Source organism: Ornithodoros turicata, chromosome 4 (assembly GCF_037126465.1).
Source record: "Ornithodoros turicata isolate Travis chromosome 4, ASM3712646v1, whole genome shotgun sequence".
Taxonomy (NCBI): Eukaryota; Metazoa; Arthropoda; class Arachnida; order Ixodida; family Argasidae; genus Ornithodoros; species Ornithodoros turicata.
In genome coordinates this window covers 48922655-48944764 of record NC_088204.1, presented here as the reverse complement: position 1 = coordinate 48944764, position 22110 = coordinate 48922655, and the positions used below count along the sequence as shown (strand labels likewise).

At 49.3% G+C, this 22110-nt stretch overlaps 1 long non-coding RNA gene across 1 annotated transcript; it reads left to right on the top strand.

Annotated features, from left to right (window-relative positions):
• The first annotated feature begins 2431 nt into the window (after positions 1 to 2431).
• On the top strand, positions 2432 to 7459 carry LOC135393129 (uncharacterized). The gene is made up of 3 exons (XR_010422472.1): positions 2432 to 2523; positions 7049 to 7072; positions 7170 to 7459. It is a non-coding gene; the product is annotated as an uncharacterized LOC135393129 (long non-coding RNA).
• Positions 7460 to 22110: the final 14651 nt, after the last annotated feature.

Here is a 22110-nt window from a genome sequence, read left to right as displayed (position 1 = left end):
CAACTCAAGAGCATTGTGTCCTTATTTGACAATAACCTTGTACACAATGACCTCAAGATAATAAAAATGATTGAAGAGGAATACCTCATTTAAAGAAAAATGTCTCATTTTATTTCTTCAATGTACAGACCGCTTGAAGATAGTAGTCCTCCAGACTCGACACCTTGCGACAACCATCTTTCTTGCGACGCACGATGTATTCCGAGTGTTGGATGTAAAAGTTTTGAATTATTGGTCGCTTGAGTCCGGCTTTGAGTATGGCTGGAGAGATATTGTCACCCTGACGATACCGTCGCAACAAGTCACACTTGATGGCGACGAAGCGTTGGAGCCTCCGACTAATCTTTCCTCGTTTCGTCCGCATCGGAAACGGGAGAATTTGCATAATGAGACGAAAATCAGCCTCTGGCCCGTTGCAGTTCAGATTGGAGTTTAATTTCACCAAATCCTTGTACATCAGCCATTGTACCGTCAAAGCAAATCGTTCACTGGGCTTCATGGTTGATCCGAGCTTGGATGGCAACCGAGATAAGGTCGGATGTTATTGTCTAGCAAATGAGATGGATTCGATGACCACAATCCACCACAACGACAGCGTCGCAGATGCTCATCATGTTGTATAAAGAAAGTTCTGGGCGGTGGTTTCAATGTCTTCACAAGAGGAAGATCCCCCGTCAGAAGACAATCAGAATCTGAGCAAAGAATCACATTTTTAGAGAGGGAAAAACGGAAAAAAACTTTCTATACACACAGTCGTCCTCGAAGACCGCGTAGCACTTCTGCGCTTCCATCGTCGACTGTGAGGGGGATGTTGAAAAATAATCCGATGGAAAGTATGTGTGTACTTTCCCTATTGGTTGCGTTTTTCCTTAGTTTGCAATTGGTTGTTTACTACAAAGACTTTTTGCTACATGTGGATTTCTCCAGCCCACCCCCTTGTTGCTAAAAGTCATTTATACAAAGTAGGAGAGGACGTGATATGATAATGAGGATGCGTCAGCTTTAAAAAAACGAAGATTTGGTTCCAGGAGCATCACTTCAAAGCAACATGGCCAACGATGGTGGTAAGTTTTGATGGTTTTTACCTTAAAGTTAGGTTTCTTACGAAAGTTGTCTTTCTCAGTTTTGTCGAGTTTTGAAGACGATGATGATAGTGGTGAGTTTTGGTGGTTTTTCTCATCAAGTTCATTTTCTTAAGAATGTTATCTTTCTCAGTATTCACGTCGAGCCCGGTGTTCTACTTTGAAGACTGTAAGGAAATGGCGAATATGAAAAGCGAGAAGTATCTAAAGTTCCGTTCTTTTCAGCGTCTGAGTCACCACCACCAAGCTGTATGTATTAGCGACATTTCATAGATTCCATGTTAATATATGAGTTTCATTTCAGATGAATCAGTTTGTGTGGTAGCGAATGAAAGTATGTACCAGCATATGACTTTGATTAGTTGATCTTAATAGCAAATATCTTTTCAGATAATCACCAGGTACCACCACTGGAAAGTGAGTATAGTTATAGATCTCGTTACCATGCTTGATATTAATAGTTGTTTTCAGACTACCCTGGCCCCCCAATGCAGTGTATGTATTAGTGAACGTTCTCTTTCAGGATATAGTGTCCCAATGGCATATCATTTTATGTAGACGATATTAATAGTTGTTGTATTTGTTTTCAGATTACCCTGGCCTCCCTATGCATCGTATGTATTAGTGAACGTTCTCTTTCAGGATAGAGAGTTCCAATGGCATATCATTTTATGTAGATTATATTAATAGTTGTATTTGTTTTCAGATTACCCGGCCCCCCTATGCAGTGTATGTATTAGTGAACGTTCTTTTTCAGGATATAGAGTTTCAATGGCATATCATTTTATGTAGATGATATTAATAGTTGTTGTATTTGTTTTTCAGATTAACCTGGCCCCCTATGCAGCGTATGTATAAGTGAACGTTCTCTTTCAGGATATAGAGTTCCAATGGCATATCATTTTATGTAGACGATATTAATAGTTGTTGTATTTGTTTTCAGATTACCCTGGCCTCCCTATGCATCGTATGTATTAGTGAACGTTCTCTTTCAGGATAGAGAGTTCCAATGGCATATCATTTTATGTAGATTATATTAATAGTTGTATTTGTTTTCAGATTACACTGGCTCCCCTATGCAGTGTATGTATTAGTGAACGGTCTCTTTCAGGATATAGAGTTCCAATGGCATATCGTTTTTATGTAGATGATATTAATAGTTGTTGTATTTGTTTTCAGATTACCCGGCCCCCCTATGCAGTGTATGTATTAGTGAACGTTCTTTTTCAGGATATAGAGTTTCAATGGCATATCATTTTATGTAGATGATATTAATAGTTGTTGTATTTGTTTTTCAGATTAACCTGGCCCCCTATGCAGCGTATGTATAAGTGAACGTTCTCTTTCAGGATATAGAGTTCCAATGGCATATCGTTTTTATGTAGACGATATTAATAGTTGTTGTATTTGTTTTCAGATTACCCTGGCCTCCCTATGCAGCGTATGTATTAGTGAATGTTCCCTTTCAGGATATAGAGTTCTGTAGTTGATGGACGGACCAGGCAGGAAGTACAAGAAGGCTTTAATACTGTGGCCGTTTGCCACCAACTACTAGGAACGAATGAATGGGGCTCGCAGGCACCAGGAGCGCGAGAGGGGCGTGACACCAGTGTTGGCTTCGTCTGCGTCACGGAGCGGCGCGCCGTCTGCTACATGGCCCCCCCGCTGGAGACAGTGCCAAACTGTCTGACCATGTAACGGTCTTGGCTGCAGGTTGGTGGGACAGAGGAGTAGTGTCGGGCCGACGACGTTGAAGGGGGAACGGGACGTCAGGGAGAGCCGCGACGACTGGCGGGCAAGCTTCGACGTAGGCCGGCTTCAGACGGTCGACACTCACAGTGTCGTGCGTGCCGTTGAGATTTACACGGTAGTTCTTGCCGGCGCGACCAAGTACAGGATGAGGACCGGAATAAGGCGGTGTCAGGGATTTCCGTATAGCGTCAGCGCGAACGAAAACGTGGGTGGCGCTCTGGAGGTCTTGTGGGACGTAGGGCCTGTATGACGAGGATGGGCGAGGCCGGACGGGACGAATGGAGCTGAAAAAGTCGTGAAGGTGCCGCACGAAGTGTGATGATGTGCTACACTGGTTTGAAGAGGCGAAAAATTCTCCGGGCAGGCGCAGGGCCCTGCCGTAGACGAGCTCCGCCGGGCTGGCACCAAGGTCAGGCTTGAGCGCGGCACGGAGTCCAAGAAGGACTATGGGGGGGTGGGCCGACCAGTGCGTTCGGTCTTCGTGGGCAATGAGTGCAGCTTTTAATTGACGGTGCATGCGCTCGACAACGCCGTTGGATGCGGGATGGTACGATGTCGTCCGCACCCGGGCAGTTCCGAGCAAGTTGGTGAAGGCGGAGAAGAGGGCACTTTCAAACTGTCTGCCGCGGTCCGTAGTAACCTGAGACGGAACGCCGAATCGGGAGATCCATGCCGAGAGGAAGGTAGCGGCGACAGTTTCGGCCGTCATGTCGGGCATTGGCACCGCCTCTGGCCAACGGGTGAACCGGTCGATCGCTGTCAGCATGTACCGGAAACCGGATGACGGAGGCAAGGGGCCCACTATGTCCAGATGCACCACGTCGAAGCGAGTGTCGGGAAGGGCAAACTGGCTATGGGGGGCGATCGTGTGGCGGTACACCTTTGATCGTTGACAGGGCAGGCAGGCGCGGACCCAAGCACGAACGTCAGCACGTAGCGAAGGCCAAACATAACGCGCGCTGATCATGTGCTGGGACGCACGAACGCCGGGATGCGCAAGGTCGTGCAGGGAATGGAAAATCGCTCGGCGAAGACCGGCGGGAACGAAAGGCCTGGGCTGGGCTCCGGACGTATCGCAACACAGCATCAGCTGAGAGTCGGGAATGGCGACGTCGGTAAGCTTCAGGGAGGTGGTGTTGGAAGCGCGCAAGCGGGTGAGCTCGTCGTCGGAGGTCTGGGCCTGGGCGATAAGCTCGGGGGAGAGTTGCGGGTCGATGGCGTTCAGGTGCGCAAGCCTGCTCAATGCGTCGGCCGGAGAGTTGTCCGCCCCACGGACGTGCTGGATGTCAGTGGAAAACTCCGCGATGTAGGAGAGATGGCGGATTTCTCGGGGGGAGTACCGACTGCTGGCGGAACGGAAGGCATGCGTCAAGGGCTTATGGTCGGAAAGGATGGAAAACCGACGGCCTTCCAAGAAATGCCGGAAATGCCGCACGGCAAGGTAGGCAGACAGCAGTTCCCGGCCAAAAGTGCTGTAGTTTCTCTCTGGAGGTTGGAGGGCTTTGGAGAAGAAAGCCGTGGGCCGCCAATCGCCGTCGATCTGCTGTTGGACGACTGCCCCGACGGCAACATTAGACGCGTCGACCATGAGTACTGTTGGGGCGTCATGTTGCGGGTGATACAGTAGCGTCGACTGGGCGAGGTCGCCTTTGATCTTGGTGAAGGCGGCCTCGGTTGTCGGGGACCACGGTAAAGGAGACGTGTCAGATTTCCCGCCGGCGAGCAGTTCTTCAAGAGGACGTAGGGTCTCTGCGCAGTGCGGAATAAAACGCCGGTAAAAATTTATAAGGCCGAGAAAGCGGCGCAGTTGTCGGAGGGACTCAGGACGGGGGAAGTTGGTTATGGCCTCGACCTTGCCTTCCAGGGGGGCAATGCCTTCAGAAGTGACTCGGTGGCCTAAGAACTCAGTGGAGGCGACACCGAATTCACACTTCGCCACGTTCACGACGATGCCGTGGTCAGTTAGGCGCTGGAAGAGCAGGCGAAGGTGGCGTTCGTGTTCTTGAGGTGAGGAGCTTGCCACCAAAATATCGTCTATATAAGCAAAAACAAAAGGAAGCCCTCGGACGACGCAATCGATGAAACGTTGGAACGTTTGAGCCGCATTTCGTAAGCCGAAGGGCATGCGCGGAAACTCAAACAGTCCAAACGGTGTCGTAATAGCTGTCTTGATGATGTCCTCTGGAGCGACGGGAATCTGGTGGTAAGCTTTCATTAGATCTATTTTGCTGAAGATTTTGGCGCCGTGCAGGTTGCTGGTGAAATCTTGAAGCCTGGGGAGGGGATACCGGTCGGGTGTTGTGACCAGGTTTAATGCGCGAAAGTCGCCACATGGGCGCCAGTCCCCCGTCTTCTTAGGCACCATGTGAAGTGCGGAAGACCAGTTGCTAGAAGAGGGACGGGCGACACCAATGGAGAGCATGTGGTCGAATCCCGCGCGAGCTATCTTGAGCTTTTCGGGCGCCAAGCGACGCGGGCGAGCGAAGACTGGTGCACCAGTGGTGTTGATATAGTGCACGACATCATGTGTCACAGGCTTCGTCCAGTCCGGTGCACGAGTGAGGCTAGGAAAGTCGCACAGGATCGCCGCATAAGGCGACATAAGTGCAGAGATTGTTGGGCCGCTCGGAGGGGGAAGGTCGCTAGCCAAGGCTGCTGGAACGGAGAGTGAGGTGGACGTGTCCACGAGTCTCTTGCGAGCGACGTCGACGGTGAGGCGGAAATGATGGAGAAAATCTGCTCCCAAAATGGCTCTGTCGACGGCGGCCACCAAAAATAACCATGGAAAGTTTCGTCGCAGGCCTAGGTTTAGGGTGAGGGAGCGCTGCGTGTACACGGGAATTCCGGTATTGTTGACGGCAGTGAGATGAAAAAGCGGGGGCCGCTTTTTGTCGAGGGCAGAGGCAGGGAGCACGCTAACTTCGGCGCCCGTATCGACCAGGAATTTGGTGTGGGATGCCTGGTCCACCACGAAGTAAAGTCGGCTGCCTGGATTGCCGGAGACTGCCGCAGCCACTAGCGGTCTCCGCCGGAGTTTTCCGCCCAGGAGCAAGGAAGAATGCAGTGCTGGGCGTTGGAGCCAAAACGACGATGGTAACGGCAGAGACGGGATGGCTGTTGTGGCGTAGGTGTGGGAGAACGGGGACGACTGTTGTAACGACGCCGTGGGGACCTTGATCCTCGCCGCCGAGTGTCGTTGCGGGACTGCACGGTCAGCTGTTCTACCAGGGTCGAAAGACGGGCGAGATCGGCTTGGAGCTGCGCCACGGCACCCGTGAGGTTCGAAGGATGGGTGTCAGTAATAGCGGCGCAAGTGGCTGGTCCTGACGCAACTGCGTGGGAGAAGGAGGCGGCAGCAGGAATTGTAGCGACTTGCGGAGGGGAGACCTCCATAATCTTGTCTGCGTGAGCGGCCAGGTCTTGCAGAGGGAGGGTGGTGGCTGTGGCCAAAATCATTTGCACGTTCGCGGGCAGGCGGCTCAGGAAGAGCTCCTTTAAGAGGGTGGGATCAAAGGTCGCCGCGCGATCGGCAAGGAGATTTTGCATGTCGCGTAGGAGTTGACTCGGGCGGCGATCACCAAGCTCTTCGGCGGTCAGAAGCTGTTGGAGGCGCTTACGCTCCGATGCTGTAGTGCGCTCCAGGATGGCAGTCTTCAGGGCATCGAAGGGAGCGTTCGCTGGAGGAGCAGACAGGATATCGACTACCTGGGCGGCAATGTCTTGCGGAAGCACGCTGACAACGTGGCGGAATTTGGTGAGCTGAGTGGTGATGTGCGCGAGTTCAAATTGGCACTCCACCTGCAAAAACCACACAGCTGGGTTCTGAGGCCAAAAGGGGGGAAGCCGAACGGCGAAATGCTGCACGGCTGCAGAGGTGGGCGGGGCCGTGCTAGACGGTGCCGCGGGCGGAAAGGCGCCGGGTACGTTCACGGCGAGGCTTGCTGGCGGTGGGTCCATGTCCGGTTTTGTTCGGGTCACCAATGTAGTTGATGGACGGACCAGGCAGGAAGTACAAGAAGGCTTTAATACTGTGGCCGTTTGCCACCAACTACTAGGAACGAATGAATGGGGCTCGCAGGCACCAGGAGCGCGAGAGGGGCGTGACACCAGTGTTGGCTTCGTCTGCGTCACGGAGCGGCGCGCCGTCTGCTACAGTTCCAATGGCATATCGTTTTTATGTAGACGATATTAATAGTTGTTTTATTTGTTTTCAGATTACCCTGGCCTCCCTATCCAGTGTATGTATTAGTGAATGTTCCCTTTCAGGATATAGAGTTCCAATGGCATATCGTTTTTATGTAGACGATATTAATAGTTGTTGTATTTGGTTTTCAGATTACCCTGGCCTCCCTATGCAGTGTATGTATTAGTGAATGTTCCCTTTCAGGATATAGAGTTCCAATGGCATATCGTTTTTATGTAGACGATATTAATAGTTGTTGTATTTGTTTTAAGATTACCCTGGCCTCCCTATGCAGTGTATGTATTAGTGAATGTTCCCTTTCAGGATATAGAGTTCCAATGGCATATCGTTTTTATGTAGACGATATTAATAGTTGTTGTATTTGTTTTCAGATTACCCTGGCCCCCCTATGCAGTGTATGTATTAGTGAACGTTCTCTTTCAGGATATAGTGTTCCAATGGCATATCATTTTACGTAGATGATGATATTAATAGTTGGTATAAGTGCATGGAAATGTGGATGTTGTTCTTAATATTAGGTTCTCTTTCAGATCATTGCTGCTACTGCTGCAGTGAGTCATCTGGTTGGGTAAGCAATGTGATGAATGCTGATTTTATGTTATCTTTCAGATCCGGACGCCATTAGGGGTATAATTCAAGAAAGTTTAATCGAATCATTATTACATTTATTAAATATGTAATAAAAATATTTTCTGTTGTAGAAAATGTGTACTGTCTTGTATGTTTCTTCTGTTTCGGGTGTGAAGGTTTTTCCGCTGGGGTTTTCTCCTTCACGCAGATTGGCAACATAATTGGCAATCCCCAGCACTATTGCCTTTAATTGGTATTACTAAGCGCCATTGGTTTTAATTGGCATTAATAAAATATTTCAGTTGTACAAATGTGTATGTCTATTGCTTGCATGTCTTGAGGAGGGAAGTATGCTATGTTAAGTGCGGTAGGAAAACTCCCCGCTCGGGGATGTAATAAAATATGTGGAAAGGAAATAAGATGTATTTTGCATGTTGATGCATGTTCAAACGTGAGAAGGAAACCTCTCACTACGCGACGCGCGGCATCGAAACGCGTGGGGTGGTCTTGGCGCGCGCCCCTCCTTGGCTGCTCCAAATACCCTCCGATATCAGACGAGCAGGATAGCGATGGTCGGAACTATCCTTGGTAGGCATAACCCTGCACTGATTACTACTGTCGCGCGTAACCTATGATAACATTCGTGGACGAAATCCTTGCAGTGGAAATTAGCAGGCACTACTGTCAGCCAAGAGCTTCGCACTGCTTAGTCTTTTGGCAGCTTATAATAGGTAACGCTTGAATGCTCCGATGAATTGTTCTAACAGCGTAGCACCGTCGCATCTTCGACAACTTCGCCGTGGCATATCACGTATCATATCGCTCCAGCCCATAAAAGGCAAGGTCAGAACATGGATGTGCACTTTCCAAACGACGCCGTGCCAAAAAAATATTCACATGCTTTGTTGCCGGCTTAGCAATAACATAACAGCTGTTCGCTTCTGTACGATGCACAGAGGACGAAACGAACGAAGCCTAGCGGCCGATCCAAGAGTTCATGCCAAGCCAAAGGCAGATAAACCGAGAGCAGTGACGTCGGTGCGCCAGTGCGCAAGGCTTGCCGACGGTCTGACGGCCGGGCGTGGGAACTAAAAAAACTGCTTTCTAAAAAACTACGAACAGTTGGACCAAGATATTTCGCACACATATTCAGTCTTCGCTAACGAACGCACAGCGCGAGTATCGCTCAGTTCTGCGGCACTTCAAAATCGGCATATCTGACCTTTAAGTGAGCAGGGAAAAGGCTTAAAGGTCAGCTACGCCGATTTCCGGATGTGTTGAAACGGTTGTGATATTCAGAACGAGCACATCCAACTGCCCCTGAAACGCACCTTCGTTTCTCAATTTTGTCTTCCTATTACGAAAATTAATTCATCAAAGAAACCAAAACATGCCATGGGCGCAGCCATTTTTGTGACGTAGATGGGATAAACCTGCTCCATCTACGTAGATAGAGAATCGTGCGTCTGATTGGATGAAAGCTGAGGCTTTCTCGGACTTCCCTGGCGTCTTCTCCCGTTTGCGAGGAAATCCAGTTATGGCCGCCGGCTACGATGATCGTTTCGTCCGAGGTAATCCCGAGAACTATTGAACGATGGAAACAACAACCGCGAACTCACCTCAACATCGTTGTCTGCGTGAAATTGTGATTATGTGCTCGAGAACGTCGCAGTTCAACCGTTCAGCTGCCATTCACGTCAACCCGTTTGCTGCTTTTACTACAAGTGCAGGAATGGGAGCGATTGAGCAACAACGTGAGAATTGGTGATCGTTTGAGCATATACCTGCAGGGGACTGGTCTTCAAAGAAAGAAGGCCGTATTTCTGCCCATGCACATCGTGCGATTGCCAGGCTTGTTACACGAGATACATATATTGTGCAGCATCATAGCGCGACTGCAATGAACGACGTAGGAATGTATCGTGACCACTCGAACTGCATTCGTTGAACCATTCCTCGGTTATATGAAAGTGCTCATTAGAGTTGCCCCGCACAAAAAGTGTTGGATGTAGTTTTGTAGTGTGTTGTTTATCTCGTAGAGCGCATCGCGGCATGTAGATCGAGAGCCCTTATACGTATTTTTTGCATGTTTACTTGAGTGTGCGCATTGTTCCCAGGCAAAAATCTGGACTGGTTCCAGAATGGTTCCATTTGAATCTGGACTGGTTCCATTCGAATGTGGATGGTCCCGGAACGGTTCCAGTTGAATCTTGATGGTCCCAGCTGGACTCGCAAGTGGGGTGGCTGGTTCCACATTGGTGAAATCAGTGGTACCACTCTGGCCTCAAATGGTTCCAGAACTTACAGTGGGAGCCTCACAGGTACCATTTTGTTCCCACACTGGTCAATTGAACCACTTGAGATTCCAAGCTGGGCAGCTTCCCCCTTTGAGATCCGTTAGGGGAAGAAGAGTCCACTCTTGCCATATACCCTTCTGTTTTTTTTGTTGTTGCTTTTTTTAATCATTATTTTGATGTATTTTAGCATACGTATGATCTATATTTCTTGTTTTTTATCCGTTTACGTCTTCGATAAAATATATGCTGTAACTTCAATTCGTGCTCATATTCTCATCTAAAGGCAAATGTCATAAAATGTACCAGCAAAATGCCAAAAGGCACAATCAAAAGATGACACACTCCGCCAAATAATTAGAAGAACTAAAAACAAAGAGGTAATTGCACGGGCTGACCCAAAGCAGATGCAATAATTATATGAGGGCGCTCCGGTGCGGCGGGAGGAAGAGCGGGAGGCTTTCAATTCAAATTCTAACGGCGGGCCTCGAGAGGCGAGAGGGAGCAGAGAGGGCGCAGACGCCAGTTTGAACTTTGACGCGTCGTTGCGAGGTCGTTTTTTCTCTTCGGTTGCCGTGGCAGAGATCGGGCATCTCCTGTGCACTATTTACGTGGTTTTAGTGCGTTTTCTAAGACATCGTGATGACAATGAGTCATGTGAAACATATTGGCGATATCTCGGAGAAGTTTCGACGCCAGGAAAACACGGCGTCCGCAGAAGAACCGGACGATGAAACGCCAAACGGACTGCACAAAATGCTTCTTCCGACGTTAAGAGGTATAAGTGCTTAAGGTGGTGCTTCGATTACTACTGATTATATGTTTTATTTCAGGAGCTAGAGGAACCTGAGAGACATGGTTAAGACGAGTATAGAGATTAGGATCGTTTGGTGAAGAGGAAAATGGTACATGCCGCGACCTACATGGACGGAGCTGTCATCTTCTCTCAGAAAATACAGGTGTGAGGTGGTCAACAAAACGCCGTGTTCCCTGTTGTTCATGTTGTCCGTGAGTGCACCGCAAATTCAACACAAGCACATGCCTCGTCTGAACGCAGTGAGTGATTACCCGTGTGCGACTAAGCGCGTGAGAGATGTATCGATTATTTCTTTATCCTTAGTGTATGCTCATAGCAGAATAAACAATAGTTACTTGAACTGTATGTGCTTTTCTACGCATTACTTTCGGTCATGCATTCAGTGGTCCCATCTGCTAAGTGGTCGGATCCGAGACCACTTAGCAGAGGGGACCACTGGATAAATTCCATTGGTTCCACTTCAAGTGGCACCACCGTGAAACTGGTTCCACTTTTAACTGGTCCCAGCCAGTGAATGGTTCCACATTCCAAGTGGTTCCTGTCCGATAATCCACTTCGAAGTGGTCCCATTCCAGATTTTTGCCTGGGACCACACAGGCCATATTTCGTTCATAATAGTTTCGCAAATAAACACGTACGGGTCGATCTCATATTGCTTTTGAGTTAGGCATAGTGTCTTCAGATCAGGGTATGTGTATCCTCTTTGCTGGGCCCAACAGATGTTATTAAGGGTAGTGCAACATTTCCCACTTCTTGAACCATGCTAACATTGCCAGCATAAGGAACATTACACTGTGCTGTGTATTCCACACTCAGTTGTCTCGCGACGTAAACCCCCAATTATTATATTGGGTACTCCACATGTTCAACCAGTCAGCACTTCCCATTTCCTATTTTTTTAAACATGTGCTAAAAATTGCACAACTGCCACTCAAGTAACTTTGCCACCAAATTAGTCAGTGACAAAAGGTATGTGTACTTTATCACAAATGTAATAACCTTGGTGGAAATGGTTGATGGTGTCCTCTGCCTTATACGGTGCACTTCATAGCAAAATACACAATAGTCCAAATGTTTTCCTTGTCCACAAATGCCCTGTCAAAGCTGAAAGACTCTTATCAAAATGGGGAAGCAGGCTTGCTTGTCCAGAGAAACAAATATGAAACTGCAGTGCTCAACGTAAATAACTGCATGCTCAGCAACTAAGGCTGGTGATGCCGAAGACCTAATATTTCTAGGTTAAAAGGAACAAAGGAGGAAAGACCACTGCAGCGTATTAATGTTGTTTCAAAAGTATAACACCACAAAATTTGTGAGAGTCAGTTGGTGTATTTAGTTATGTTGGTCACCTCCTGCACCAATTTTTAATAAGATTCAGATGCGTTGCTACCAACCAGGGCCTAAGCCTGACCTATGATCTAATAATAATAATAGTATCTGTCTATGACCTATACGGACCTTCAACACTAGTTTGGTCAAGGTTTCACACGTGGCTTCTAGTGAAATTCGAAGCTGCTCTGTAGAACTGACAGGAGACTTGCAGAGTAGATAATTTTTTATTTATATTTTCCAAAGAACATGTAAAACACAATGTGCTGTACCAACTGTATTCAAAGAAATACAAATATAATTTGTTTTAGCTATGTGCATATTAGCAGATTACAGGTGACCGATGACACACAATGGTCGTCAAGGGTGAGAACACAAGAATACTACCACTGCAGGCATTGTCCTGAAATTCTAAGTCACCATTTGCCAGAAAGCAATGACCACGCACAGCCTAAGGATCATATTGAGCTCCTTCCATTATTCTTTTTATTGACAGCATGTTGGCTGCCACCCAGTCCATGAAAGTGACCCTTATCGTTGAAAGAACGGTTCAACAGCAAGCGAGCTGGTGATAGCGTCCATGATGGCGAGACCTGAAGAGGAGATACACGAAGGGACATAAACACGCTATGTTGAGACATTGTGTATGTCCCTTCCTATCCCTCGTCTCAGGGTTTTTCACCATGGACCTTCATGATGTTTCCTTCGTCAAACTTTACATATTTTTATGTAAAATTGTGAAGGTACAGCCAGGCGCTGTTAGCAAATCACACAGTACTTTTCTTGAGTCAAGAATCCATAGAAGGTACACAGTCATCTTCAGCATTGCACACATCTATGGGACATGTTAATCACTTTGGAATGTCACAGACATGCCATGGAGGCCGGCACATGATTAGTGGTACTGAACAGACAACTATTTGTCATAGTTTAGGCATAAAAAGCATTTTTGTCACCTGCATGTTGAGACAGATGTATCTCTACATACTTTGCCATGACACAAATATATGAAGCAACAAATGTACCCTCTACTTTATTATGGTTATAAAGTCAACACTGCCAAGAATGTGGGAACACAGTCTTGTACCACCTACACTCTTCAAAATGACCTTCACACACGACACATTGTAGGTCAACGAGACTCCAGAATGATGTCCTTTCCCTCCCCATTAGCTGAAAACATTTTTCTAAAACCCTGCATAAGGGGAAGTTAGTACAAGAAACACACACATTCCTTTTTGAGCAAATCAGTATTCAGAGCGTTACCAAACTGTGGTAGGCCTGCAGTGCATTACGTGGTACAGCACACACTGTAAAACATTTCACCGTAGAACATGTCCCCCGTTCTAATGACAGTCTTCTCCAGTTTTTCAAACTGCCATTTCCTATAGTGCTTTATGGTATGACACAGCATTTCTAAATCTTTACTGTAGTTTACTGGTTGTAGCAGAAAAAAGACACCACTGTTTCCGATCACAGGACGCGAGCCATAAGTACTATACGGAAACAGTACATGCTGCTCTCTAGCAGTTGTTCGTGTTTGGACATGGTATGGTGCATGCAAGGTAAATTCCATGGTTAAAATATCCAAACGTGAACAACTGTTAGATTACATGATGTAGAATGCTGTATAGTACAGTAAAACCTCCAAAGTCGGACACCTCCCTACCCCGGACAACTCCCCATGATTTCATTGCACGGGAAGGCTCCCATTGAAACTACATGGGGACGCAATTCTCTGTCGGACACCTCCCTATCTTGGAAGTAGGATAGGGTTTTCCCGGCAAAGTCGGACAAAACCCTGGCCAAATTACCTCAATATCGGCCCATCTTTGCACCAAAAAGACCCAAAATGAGCCAGTGGCCTTGACTTTTGCCCCTTTTTTCCCCTATACTGGTCTCAGCATTTTGTTGCTTTAGTTTTTAGAGCCCAAAAACAAGTGCTGTCAGTCTACATTGTAATTCTTTATGTGAGCACTTGTCTTCAGTTTGTCTAGAGCCTTTGAACGAGCACTGCACCAAAGCTATGAGAAGTGGGCTGACGCTTCAGAGACAAGTCCTTCCTGCTCGAAAAGCTCCAGAGGTAATGCCATTGAGTAGAATCTGAACAGAATTGAATATACTAAAATCAGTAATAATTATCAGTGAAGAGTGGGTAGGGGTACCACTACCAGGCGTGCACCAGGCACCACCACCAGGTACCACTAAGGACCTTAAATTGAAGAAGGGAGGCATTTCTCACAGCTGTGATCTCTTCCATTTTTTGTTGCCGTCATAGTCTGTAACTCGGACACCTCTATAAGTAGGAGACGCTTCGGCTGCACCGCGGGTGTCCAACATAGGAAGGTTTCACTGTATTTGTGTTGCGTGTCATGTGACCACAAACAATATATGCTTTTGCTCATGCTGCACAGCACAGGCGAATTGAGCTGCATGTGAGGATAATAACATGAAACCCGAGGCGCGGAGGAAAAGGCATGACTTTACGGTCTCTGTGTCAGTTGTTTCATGTTGTAATTGCGTACCACCTGGCCTGTACCTGAGAATAGGTTTGATGCATTGTACACGCACCATAGACATGCAGTAGGTGGTGTGTTGTGATAGTAATGCCACTGCCAATTGAAGAATAATGCTCCAGGTGGATTGTTTCAGTACAATCTTGAACTATGCATACCAAGGGGTAGGGCATCTGCGTGACAGGTTTACCTGGAAGTAAGAATGTAAATGTTAGCTGAAGTCACTGAATAATTAACATTATCAATATACTGCTGCAGATGATACAAACAATAGCACACAAGATGCTCCGATATGTTCTGCAGGAATGTCTCTGTACTCACAATATTAGTACAGCAGCTACAGAAAGGCATAAAACAAGTTTTTGTATACATGAGACCACTTGAATGCAACAAAACTTCTGCTGCACTGCCAGAACACCACGGCGGACAGATTTACCTTACTTCACTTGAGAAAAAGTATGTACTGTTGCACACATGATGCTGTTTGAATGTCTTGAAAAACATAATTTATGACCGAAAGACATCAACTGGGAGATTTCGATTTACCTTACTCAAAACTGAGAAAAAGTATGTGCTGTTGCACATGTAGCAGACGGCGCGCCGCTCCGTGACGCAGACGAAGCCAACACTGGTGTCACGCCCCTCTCGCGCTCCTGGTGCCTGCGAGCCCCATTCATTCGTTCCTAGTAGTTGGTGGCAAACGGCCACAGTATTAAAGCCTTCTTGTACTTCCTGCCTGGTCCGTCCATCAACTACATTGGTGACCCGAACAAAACCGGACATGGACCCACCGCCAGCAAGCCTCGCCGTGAACGTACCCGGCGCCTTTCCGCCCGCGGCACCGTCTAGCACGGCCCCGCCCACCTCTGCAGCCGTGCAGCATTTCGCCGTTCGGCTTCCCCCCTTTTGGCCTCAGAACCCAGCTGTGTGGTTTTTGCAGGTGGAGTGCCAATTTGAACTCGCGCACATCACCACTCAGCTCACCAAATTCAGCCACGTTGTCAGCGTGCTTCCGCAAGACATTGCCGCCCAGGTAGTCGATATCCTGTCTGCTCCTCCAGCGAACGCTCCCTTCGACGCCCTGAAGGCTGCCATCCTGGAGCGCACTACAGCATCGGAGCGTAAGCGCCTCCAACAGCTTCTGACCGCCGAAGAGCTTGGTGATCGCCGCCCGAGTCAACTCCTACGCGACATGCAAAATCTCCTTGCCGATCGCGCGGCGACCTTTGACCCCACCCTCTTAAAGGAGCTCTTCCTGAGCCGCCTGCCCGCGAACGTGCAAATGATTTTGGCCACAGCCACCACCCTCCCTCTGCAAGACCTGGCCGCTCACGCAGACAAGATTATGGAGGTCTCCCCTCCGCAAGTCGCTACAATTCCTGCTGCCGCCTCCTTCTCCCACGCAGTTGCGTCAGGACCAGCCACTTGCGCCGCTATTACTGACACCCATCCTTCGAACCTCACGGGTGCCGTGGCGCAGCTCCAAGCCGATCTCGCCCGTCTTTCGACCCTGGTAGAACAGCTGACCGTGCAGTCCCGCAACGACACTCGGCGGCGAGGATCAAGGTCCCCACGGCGTCGTTACAACAGTCGTCCCCATTCTCCCACACCTACGCCACAACAGCCATCCCGTCTCTGCCGTTACCATCGTCGTTTTGGCTCCAACGCCCAGCACTGCATTCTTCCTTGCTCCTGGGCGGAAAACTCCGGCGGAGACCGCTAGTGGCTGCGGCAGTCTCCGGCAATCCAGGCAGCCGACTTTACTTCGTGGTGGACCAGGCATCCCACACCAAATTCCTGGTCGATACGTGCGCCGAAGTTAGCGTGCTCCCTGCCTCTGCCCTCGACAAAAAGCGACCCCCGCTTTTTCATCTCACTGCCGTCAACAATACCGGAATTCCCGTGTACACGCAGCGCTCCCTCACCCTAAACCTAGGCCTGCGACGAAACTTTCCATGGTTATTTTTGGTGGCCGCCGTCGACAGAGCCATTTTGGGAGCAGATTTTCTCCATCATTTCCGCCTCACCGTCGACGTCGCTCGCAAGAGACTCGTGGACACGTCCACCTCACTCTCCGTTCCAGCAGCCTCGGCTAGCGACCTTCGCCCTCCGAGCGGCCCAACAATCTCTGCACTTATGTCGCCTTATGCGGCGATCCTGTGCGACTTTCCTAGCCTCACTCGTGCACCGGACTGGACGAAGCCTGTGACACATGATGTCGTGCACTATATCAACACCACTGGTGCACCAGTCTTCGCTCGCCCGCGTCGCTTGGCGCCCGAAAAGCTCAAGATAGCTCGCGCGGAATTCGACCACATGCTCTCCATTGGTGTCGCCCGTCCCTCTTCTAGCAACTGGTCTTCCGCACTTCACATGGTGCCTAAGAAGACGGGGGACTGGCGCCCATGTGGCGACTTTCGCGCATTAAACCTGGTCACAACACCCGACCGGTATCCCCTCCCCAGGCTTCAAGATTTCACCAGCAACCTGCACGGCGCCAAAATCTTCAGCAAAATAGATCTAATGAAAGCTTACCACCAGATTCCCGTCGCTCCAGAGGACATCATCAAGACAGCTATTACGACACCGTTTGGACTGTTTGAGTTTCCGCGCATGCCCTTCGGCTTACGAAATGCGGCTCAAACGTTCCAACGTTTCATCGATTGCGTCGTCCGAGGGCTTCCTTTTGTTTTTGCTTATATAGACGATATTTTGGTGGCAAGCTCCTCACCTCAAGAACACGAACGCCACCTTCGCCTGCTCTTCCAGCGCCTAACTGACCACGGCATCGTCGTGAACGTGGCGAAGTGTGAATTCGGTGTCGCCTCCACTGAGTTCTTAGGCCACCGAGTCACTTCTGAAGGCATTGCCCCCCTGGAAGGCAAGGTCGAGGCCATAACCAACTTCCCCCGTCCTGAGTCCCTCCGACAACTGCGCCGCTTTCTCGGCCTTATAAATTTTTACCGGCGTTTTATTCCGCACTGCGCAGAGACCCTACGTCCTCTTGAAGAACTGCTCGCCGGCGGGAAATCTAACACGTCTCCTTTACCGTGGTCCCCGACAACCGAGGCCGCCTTCACCAAGATCAAAGGCGACCTCGCCCAGTCGACGCTACTGTATCACCCGCAACATGACGCCCCAACAGTACTCATGGTCGACGCGTCTAATGTCGCCGTCGGGGCAGTCGTCCAACAGCAGATCGACGGCGATTGGCGGCCCACGGCTTTCTTCTCCAAAGCCCTCCAACCTCCAGAGAGAAACTACAGCACTTTTGGCCGTGAACTGCTGTCTGCCTACCTTGCCGTGCGGCATTTCCGGCATTTCTTGGAAGGCCGTCGGTTTTCCATCCTTTCCGACCACAAGCCCTTGACGCATGCCTTCCGTTCCGCCAGCAGTCGGTACTCCCCCCGAGAAATCCGCCATCTCTCCTACATCGCGGAGTTTTCCACTGACATCCAGCACGTCCGTGGGGCGGACAACTCTCCGGCCGACGCATTGAGCAGGCTTGCGCACCTGAACGCCATCGACCCGCAACTCTCCCCTGAGCTTATCGCCCAGGCCCAGACCTCCGACGACGAGCTCACCCGCTTGCGCGCTTCCAACACCACCTCCCTGAAGCTTACCGACGTCGCCATTCCCGACTCTCAGCTGATGCTGTGTTGCGATACGTCCGGAGCCCAGCCCAGGCCTTTCGTTCCCGCCGGTCTTCGCCGAGCGATTTTCCATTCCCTGCACGACCTTGCGCATCCCGGCGTTCGTGCGTCCCAGCACATGATCAGCGCGCGTTATGTTTGGCCCTCGCTACGTGCTGACGTTCGTGCTTGGGTCCGCGCCTGCCTGCCCTGTCAACGATCAAAGGTGTACCGCCACACGATCGCCCCGCATAGCCAGTTTGCCCTTCCCGACACTCGCTTCGACGTGGTGCATCTGGACATAGTGGGCCCCTTGCCTCCGTCATCCGGTTTCCGGTACATGCTGACAGCGATCGACCGCTTCACCCGTTGGCCAGAGGCGGTGCCAATGCCCGACATGACGGCCGAAACTGTCGCCGCTACCTTCCTCTCGGCATGGATCTCCCGATTCGGCGTTCCGTCTCAGGTTACTACGGACCGCGGCAGACAGTTTGAAAGTGCCCTCTTCTCCGCCTTCACCAACTTGCTCGGAACTGCCCGGGTGCGGACGACATCGTACCATCCCGCATCCAACGGCATTGTCGAGCGCATGCACCGTCAATTAAAAGCTGCACTCATTGCCCACGAAGACCGAACGCACTGGTCGGCCCACCTCCCCATCGTCCTTCTTGGACTCCGTGCCGCGCTCAAGCCTGACCTTGGTGCCAGCCCGGCGGAGCTCGTCTACGGCAGGGCCCTGCGCCTGCCCGGAGAATTTTTCGCCTCTTCAAACCAGTGTAGCACTTCATCACACTTCGTGCGGCACCTTCACGACTTTTTCAGCTCCATTCGTCCCGTCCGGCCTCGCCCATCCTCGTCATACAGGCCCTACGTCCCACAAGACCTCCAGAGCGCCACCCACGTTTTCGTTCGCGCTGACGCTATACGGAAATCCCTGACACCGCCTTATTCCGGTCCTCATCCTGTACTTGGTCGCGCCGGCAAGAACTACCGTGTAAATCTCAACGGCACGCACGACACTGTGAGTGTCGACCGTCTGAAGCCGGCCTACGTCGAAGCTTGCCTGCCAGTCGTCGCGGCTCTCCCCGACGTCCCGTTCCCCCTTCAACGTCGTCGGCCCGACACTACTCCTCTGTCCCACCAACCTGCAGCCAAGACCGTTACATGGTCAGACAGTTTGGCACTGTCTCCAGCGGGGGGGGCCATGTAGCAGACGGCGCGCCGCTCCGTGACGCAGACGAAGCCAACACTGGTGTCACGCCCCTCTCGCGCTCCTGGTGCCTGCGAGCCCCATTCATTCGTTCCTAGTAGTTGGTGGCAAACGGCCACAGTATTAAAGCCTTCTTGTACTTCCTGCCTGGTCCGTCCATCAACTACACACATATGAAACTGCTTGAACTGCCCTTGAGCGCTCTGGAAGAACACCTTATTTGTGACCAAAATACAACAGCTGAGCCAACATTGTATTCATACCTTACTCAAAATACACAATATGTGCTGCCGTGCATATGATACGATGATACTGCTTAAATGTACTCTGAAAGCGCTGGCACCTCAGACATGGTTGCTCTAAGCTAACGAGCAACAGCAATGGTATACGAACACAAGAAGTCGAGCACAAGTGATGGAATGCACTTGATTAATCAGAAAATGAAATGTCTCAGTACCAGGTGTCACTGTTCCGTCAACAGAAACAGATGAACTTTGAAGGGGCGTCTGGTTGGCACTGGTGACAGCCTTCAGCTTGAAACCCAGACGGTGATAGTTGAGACGTGGAGTGCAAGCTTTTCGGTGGTGCCAGAATGCCTGCGAAATCATTTAACAAATAAGGCAATTCCAAATCTGTACTGAGAATACACCCGCTGGGGCGTAATCTCTAAAGGATGAAGCAGTAACTGACAGATAGCGTATTTTCCTCTTCTACGTGATGCAATTTGCACCGCATGACTGACTTGTCTAACATTACGCGTCTTACCTTTATCTGCTGCCTAGTCCTGCCCCTGCAATCTCCTGCTGCAGATAAGGTTGGCACAGCATCCCGGACGAGACATATTCGGCTTCTTGTGAAACAAGTTGCGCATATTGCTTCCGTAACATTCGTATGAGCCAGATGAACAGATCAAATCGCTGCTTTTGAAGGTAGCTCCCAGTCGGAGTTGTAACCGATTGTTGCAGTCAATAGATTTCTCCTTCGCCTTTCGGAAAATTGTGGTTTGAAACATTGGAACTGCATGCTGAAGTGTTCTTGCAGACGGGAGCAAAACGCTCACGCATTCTCGACACGCAGCACAGAACACGAATCACACCAGGAAGACTGTACTGGCCTAGAAAATGCTTTGCAGTCGAAGGAAGAAAAACTCACGTTGCTCATGGGTTTAGTGAAGTCCAGAAATATACTGGCTCCCTAATAGCGAACTGTTTATCACTTCCCCAATGTGAATCTGCGCAGCAGACGGCTCGGCAGAAGAAACTGGCCGGCTTGGCGGAAGAAACCAAGCCAAAAGTCATGCCAAGCCGGAGCGCGGGCAGACCACGAATGTGTCGTCGACACAGGGTTTGCGGGCCACAAGACGGGATGTCAGTGAAACTAAAAATTCACTTTTTCGGAAAACCGCGAGGAGTTTGGGATAACTATTTTGCATACATAATCAGTGTTCCCTTATGAACACATCGTGTGAGTACCATTCCATTCTGTAACACTCGAAAATCGGCGTAGCTGAGCTTTAAGTCGAACCGCTCAGGAATAATCGGAGAATCACCGCTTATCGCTACGAAACTCGACGACTAGCACAACATGACACCAACAAGATACTAGCGGCAGGTAAAACTGCAACAAGAAAGACACTATTAAACAAGTCCAGACATGCCATGATGACGTCACAAATCAGGAAAAAAGCACACACACATACACACAGCACGCACTTGTGCTCCAATAGCTGTCTCTGCAAGAAACCGTAGCGCACGCTAATCAACTGAGAAAAAGACACTCATTTCTGCTATAAGAAAATTATAGCATAATGCGATACACACAGCTGCGTTGTCCGTGCGTAAAGAAAGCGCAGGCCAAGCGTCTACACAAAACCAACAGGGAAAATCGCTTCAACTGGGCGTTACCGCTCATCGGCTAACACAAAACGACAACAACAAGATATTAGCGAAGTGTAAAAATTGCAGCAAGAAAGACAATACTGAACAAGTCCAGACATGCGACATCGCATACAAGATACTGCTCATCGGGGAAAAGGCCTAAGCCTGCGGCCGATCATCATAGAGCATACACACAAGTTCATTTTTCTATTTCGCGTAAACTAAATGCGGTCTGCTTGGAAAACCACGTACAAATTTTCTTAGGGAGCAGAGAAATATAGGAATTTCTACTCTGTGCTCAGATACTAGCATTTCTGCTCAAAAACCCATATCTGCAAAATTAAGCACTGCTTGCTTCATCAACATATCGAGCTCCCAACGAAATCAAACAAACAACCCCACTTCCACTGATAGAACACTATTCAGCTTTTACCAGGAGGCTTTCTTCTGCGTAAAAGTAGAGAAAATAAGGAAAGGCCAGTGAAAAATTACATGCACTTTTGCTCGAATAGCTATAAGAAAAAATAAAATAAAATACGAGGCACACGCTAATAAACTGTGACAAAGACACCCATTTCTGCTATCAGATAATTATTGCATAATGCGAAATACGCAACTGCATGGTCCCTGCGTGAAGAAAGCACAGAAAAAGGACACATAATTTATCTTAAGCGAGCAGGGAAAGTCACTTCTTCTCGGACAGCTTAATACCATAAAGTCTGAATTTCTGCAAAGAAAACAAAGCTTGAACAGCACTACGAACGCGACAGACACATACTAACAAACAAACACTCCCATTCATTTCTACTGATAGAATTGGAGCTAAA